Here is a 6,021-nt window from a genome sequence, read left to right on the forward strand (position 1 = left end):
CAGTGCTGGCAGTCCCCAGAGAAACAGTGGTGAGCAGCACCTCTTAGACAGACTCAGATTGCCAGACATTGAGAGCAAAGCACTCACCTCCTCACTTAAAGCCAGGTGCCATGGTACTGTTGAAGGGACCTCACAGCACCCCAGGGTGCTGTATCATCCAAGAGCAAAGCACTCACCTCCTCACTTAAAGCCAGGTGCCATGGTACTGTTGAAGGGACCTCACAGCACCCCAGGGTGCTGTATCATCCAAGTGGAGAATCACTGCTCTAATCCATGGCTTGGATTGCAGTAAACTGCCCTGGTGCAAGAACGGCTCTGCCCATCAACGTTTGTACTGTTGTTCCTATGCTAGTGCCTGGCCTCTTACAACTGTATTGTGAGTCCGTCCCTGACACAACCAGACCTGAAGCCATCCATTTCAAGCAGCCTAAGCACACAAAGTGGAGTAGATACAATTGCTCCTCTCCCTATGTGCCCTGGACATATCCTACAGGGTTGATTTCTTGTGAGTATAAATGGGTCCTGAAAAAGGGGGGAAACCACAGTCCTTCCTTGATGCTGGTGATAGTTGTTTGCATCTCAGTACTGTGATGTTTGGCACTGTGCAAATTTATTGCTGAGAAATGACCCAAAATCTCACCGTATATAAGTACTTATGATACCCTGAAGCCTTTGTCTGGCCAGTTGATCTGCAGGTGTCTGAGGAAAAGAGAGATAAAATAAATTAGTGAAGCTCTTTCTCTGCCTTCCTGTGGGGCTGGCAAGGAGACTTTCCCTGATTTCCTAAGTACCAGCAAAAGCTTTTATAATGTAAACCCTATGTAAGGGGGCATCCACGGGCCGGAAGGAAATAACCACACCTTTTGCAGATGTTGAAAGTGGCTGGATGGTGCTCCTGAACCCCTTTGGGGGGACAGTTGGGCAGGGTACCTACTCTGGCAGTGGTGGTATTCTCTAGCCAGCGTGTTCTCATGCATGCCCCATCCACCCATTCCCTTACACATCCTCCTAACTTGGCAATATGCCTGCAAAGGCACTCCAGGATGTCCCCATTCCACCACTCCTGAGACCTCAGTGTCTGGCACACTGCAGAGGGACCATTGGGATGAACCTGAAGCAGCCTCACTTGGAAATACTCAGGTACAGATTGAGTCAGCAGGAGTGGAGGGGGGAAGTCTGGTCCTGGCCTGAACATGTTGCCACTTGGATGTAGGCACATCCCCCAGAGGCCAAGACCTGGGCTGGTTCTGAGAGTTGCCTGTTGGGTTCACTGAAGCCTCCAAAAGGCTGTTCTTAGGAGCTGACATTTCTTCTTCCAGCATCGACTCTAGTCTCTCCTTCCATCTTCACTTGGGCTGCTTGAATAACAGCTGGCTTCAAAGGTCTATATTAGACGTTCTGCACATTGGGGGGTGCTGCTTACCTCAGATAGGGGTTCTTGTGTCTCCTGTGCTGTGCCTTTCTTATTTACCCACTGCAAGTAATCTGAGTCACCTGTATGACCAGAAATAGGATCTGTGGGGTTAGATCTTTCCCTGGGGATTTCATAGTTGCCTTTGTATTTTTAATCCCCCCTAGTACTGGCACAGGAGGCATTCCTGTGTGAGTCAGAGCATGCACTCTAGTGGTTCCTAAAGGCCTGTTGAAGCTGATATAATTTAGAGCAGCCAATAAGTTGCTCTATGTTAAAGCAGACAGTGATTCTGACCCCAAAGACTGGCAGAGCATAATCATAACCAGAGGACAGAGATGATCAGAAAAATACATTTTCTACCCCAAGGGAAATTTCAGAACCTGGATTTATCTAGATTGGGATTAAGTCAATGCAGGATTTTTTTTTTTCAGAGAGCGACATGTTCTGAAACATGTACTCAACCCTCTTGCACATGTAGTTTTAGATCTTGTTCTAAATGTCAGATTTCATTCATTTGGCTGAGCCATTGTTTTCTGATGGTAAATTGATGGGAGCTGTCAAATTGCTGTTCCCTGAGAGCAAGGAGCTAATCTGAAACTTTTTCTACCAGCTATGCAGAATAGTCACTTTTATCCCTCTCGGCTGCCACTCCTACACCAAGCACCCTGGGAAATCGGGCCATTTCACTGGAGACAGACCCCAAATTTTAAGGAAGTTGAGATCCAAGCCCAAACTTTGCTGCTCAGAGCAATGTTTTTTGTGAACTGTCACTGCATTATAAGAGCAACTAAAGGCCCCATTTGTGGATCATTGTGCTAGGTGCTATCCAGATCCATAAGGAAAAAGGGACAGTTCTGGCCCCACAAAACTTTCAAGCAGAACAAATGAGGAGAGACTGCCTGTGCATCTAATAGCTAGGGAAGCACAGGGTAAAAATGAAATTCCTGACAGCCCACTAGATGCTTCACCAGCATAGCATATATCACTGGGGGCCAACCTTTTTGGTAGGCATGACACAAGGTAAGCCCTGCCCCGTTCCTAAGTGGCACTCAAATCCCCATCCCTTTCCTGATCTGTTGCTCTGCTCTCTTGTTCTTGCTGCCCAATCCATTGCTCTGCTTACCTCATCTGTCAGATCTGCTGTGTGCCACACTATGCAATTGCATGTGCCACTTGTGGCATATGTACTGCAGGTTGGTTACCCCTGGTGTATCTGAAGTGCTGTAGTAGAGGAAAGATTGGGAGAAGAGCAACTTTGTGATTTTGCAGGGTGCTTCTTTGCCTAAAAAGCAGCAAGGAGGAAAATGCTTAATGAAATTTTCTTACAGCTGTGGACCAAGGAGTGACTGGGGCCATCCTGTGTGCTCTGGAAAAACTCCCCCCTGTCATGTCCCTATGCTACAGAGGTGGGCATGCTTCTGTATGGGAACAGCACTACACTGAGACACCAGTGCAGTAGGGCTCTTGCCTTATGGGCCATCTGCCAGAAGGCAGCACCCTCAGGCCCTTTTGTTGGGGGGTGGGGGGAAGAGAGCCTTGCATGATTCAAAGCTGATTAAGTCACAGCAGCAGTGCTGATGAGCTAAGGAAGGACTTTTGTCCAGTTGTCTCTGGCCAGATGGAGGGAGGCGGTTGCTGCCTGAGGCTCTGAGGGTTAGATGGTGTTAAAGGGGAGGGGTGGGGGAGCCCATGGGATTTCTCAGGGGCACAGAGAACGCTCTGGGGGCAAGGGCTGAAGAAAAAACCAGTAATGAAGATGTGAGTGAATGTTGCAGGCTGCCTTGGTCCCAGCAGGACCCACAGTATGGGGGTGGGGGCAGGTTAAACAAGAGGAGAAAGCCAAGCAACAGCTGGGCAGGGTGGGGAGACTTTGCATTGAATGAAGGCTGGGTTCTCATTTCACCCCACACCTCTTCCTTTGTCCATTCTTGGAGGAAGGTGGTGGAAGACAGATGCTCGAGGGACCTGATCCAAAGCTTCCGCAATCTGTGGGGTAGGGTGTGTATGTGAAAATAAGGACTTTAAAAGAAGAGAAGAGGGGTTAACACCTCATTCTTCTTGTTTTTTAGCACCACACTTTGAATGAATCCAAGACTGAGCCCTGGCAGGGGTGTGATGCAGGGGTAAGCAGAGTGAAGGGAGCTTTCCAGGTTAGTAAGCTCTCCGCAAGCTTGTTAGCAAGCTCTGCCCCTCCAGCTCGCACCACCAGCTGAGAGAAACCGTGCAGTTCCCTACTGCGTGTGGCTGATCTGTTTAGTGGGCAATAAAAATAAATGCCAAGGAGAAAAAGGCGCTGCCGGCCCTGCTGGGAACAGCCGCAAGAGAAATAAAGCAGGGGAACATGTCTCTCCTTTCAAAAAAAAAGAAAAGATAGGGTCTTTGTTTCACAGGAGCTCCGGGAGGCAAATGCCTGGGCATTTGTCACACAATGAGCTGGAAAATCTTGCTTCTGCATTATGTTTCCCAGTAAGAAACCAGGGTCTCCCTCTTCACCTTCTCTTTCCTTAGCTCCCCATCCCTATGGGCTTATAAACACTGTGGTCTTTCCTTTCCATCCAGAGCATCCTCAGCTGAGCCAAGTGCATCAGAGATGCTGCCTGCCTGCAAACAGCAGGGCTCTGGGGCTGTGTTATCTAGCCTTCTTTTTTTTTTATTTTATTTTAAGAGTAAAATCCTCTAAGAGGTCACTGGAACGATCCATCCAAAAGGAGATGCAATTGCAGACGTGAACCTGCTGCACATTCTGTGGAGGGGTGAAAGCCTTCCCCTCCCTTGGCAGCGCTGGTAAATACTTCCCAGTTCCTCTCTACAAGCAACCAGGCATATCTACATGCTGATGAAACATGCTCCCCTTTCCAATACCCCCCCAATGATAAATACCAAACTGACTGCACACCAGTGGCTTGCTTTTTTGCATTGCTGCCTCCAGCTCCCTGCACCCACCCTCCCATCTCCTTGGGCAGATGGCAAGACAGTGCATTTCCCTTTTAAGAGCTTGCAACCAGGGAGGGAATGAACACAAGAAGAAACTAGGCCATTGCCCCTTTTAAGCTGCAGCTCTGCCTGCCTGTCTCCCTTTTAATCTGCACCCAAAGCCCCAGGATCAGAGGCTGACGTCACCCTGCCCCTGAGCCTCCCTCTCTGATTGGCTGGGGGTGACGTCAGGTGCTTTTTTTTCAAGGCATGACCTCATCCTCAGTTCATTTTTAGTTCTAAAGTGCAACCTTCTGTCTTCCTGGATCCCTTCAGCCCTGTTAATGCTTATCTTTGCCATCCACCCCCCACCCCTATGCAGGGACATGCCTGCCCCTTGGCTGCTGGGCTAGCATGATGATTACCTTTCAGTGGGAGTGCATGCGTGTGTCTGCAAGAGGCTAGAACCTGCATCATCAGCACTTGCACCAGCCTTTGCAGGGCTCCTCATTTGATCATCTTGCAGTTGTGCTTAATTATCCCGGCGAATGTGTAGAAATTTGCAATCAGCTGGAGAATTTCAGGAGCTCTGATTCCCTCCTCTCCTTCCCCGGCTGCAGAGAAAGTGCAGGAGGGTAAGTGTTTGAAAGGTTGCATGGGAAGAGAAGGGGGCCTAGGACTTTTAATCATGCTTAATGTTTGAGTGATCCTGTGGGTTTCTGCGGGAGAGCAGTGGAGGTTGGAATGGGAGAGAAGGTTTTAATATGCATGGGTCTTTACATAGAGATGTTTACTTCCTACTCCTGACCCCATTATGCATAGTCCACCATGTACATGCATATGCATGCATGTTCTATCTGTTTAACTATCTGGATATGAACCCATGGGTCCTATAAGAATAGGTTGCTAGCCATAGCTGTCATGGGTATCTGTCATGGGTGCATGGCATGTATAGTGTTCCTGATCATGAAGATGCAGTGACTGGTGCACAAATTTGTGATCACAATGCGGGTCTTGCAGGGAATATTTGGAGTGAGATCCGGTCTATCCATCTATCTATATAGATCTACATATCCATATATCTTTCTGGATATAGATAAATATGTATACACGTAGAGATCGATATCTGTAAATACATTTTGAGCATGTTTGATCTGTGTCATGCCTACCTCTTGGAGATGCTTTTGAAACTGGGATATTTGGAATGGGATTTGAGGCATCAATTCCTTTTGCACCAAAAAAAAAAAAAAAGCTCTGCAGTAGACTATATTGCAGTGGAGAGCTGGTGACAGGGAATTGCATGCTTCCTAAATCCTGCTTATTTAGATGGGAGTTCAGAAACAAACCTGCTTGATTTATATGGGGAGTGAATAACATGGGAAGGGGATGGTGTGGTGTGGGGGGAGTAGTATAAGGGGAGTGATGGATACATGTTCTTGCACTGTAGGATCTAGATCTTAAAAATACCTGGTTTCCCACCAGATATAAGGTTTAGCAGAGCTCTTCTCTCTCCTAAGCTAAGGTTTAGGATTTGAGTGGTTGGTGTTAACAGCCCTGTAGTTTCCTGATGATGGAGCTTGAAGTATCACCCTATGTCCTTGGCATTTAAACGAACCCCAGGAAAAGGGCATATGTGCAGCAGCAGGGGTTTCCATGCAGTGTTTCCTTGCCATGGCTTGAAGGGAGCTGTAAGT

At 47.9% G+C, this 6,021-nt stretch overlaps 1 protein-coding gene across 1 annotated transcript in view; it reads left to right on the forward strand.

Moving 5' to 3' along the window:
* The first annotated feature begins 4,597 nt into the window (after positions 1–4,597).
* Positions 4,598–6,021, forward strand: part of DUSP8 (dual specificity phosphatase 8) — a 138,512-nt gene continuing 137,088 nt past the window's right edge. The window contains exon 1 of the mRNA XM_019519750.1: positions 4,598–4,962. The gene's annotated coding sequence lies outside the window, so the exon portion shown is untranslated. The remainder of the gene's footprint in view (positions 4,963–6,021) is intronic.

This window comes from Gavialis gangeticus, unplaced genomic scaffold (genome assembly GCF_001723915.1).
Source record: "Gavialis gangeticus isolate Ggan-Ray unplaced genomic scaffold, GavGan_comp1, whole genome shotgun sequence".
NCBI classification, from domain to species: domain Eukaryota; kingdom Metazoa; phylum Chordata; order Crocodylia; family Gavialidae; genus Gavialis; species Gavialis gangeticus.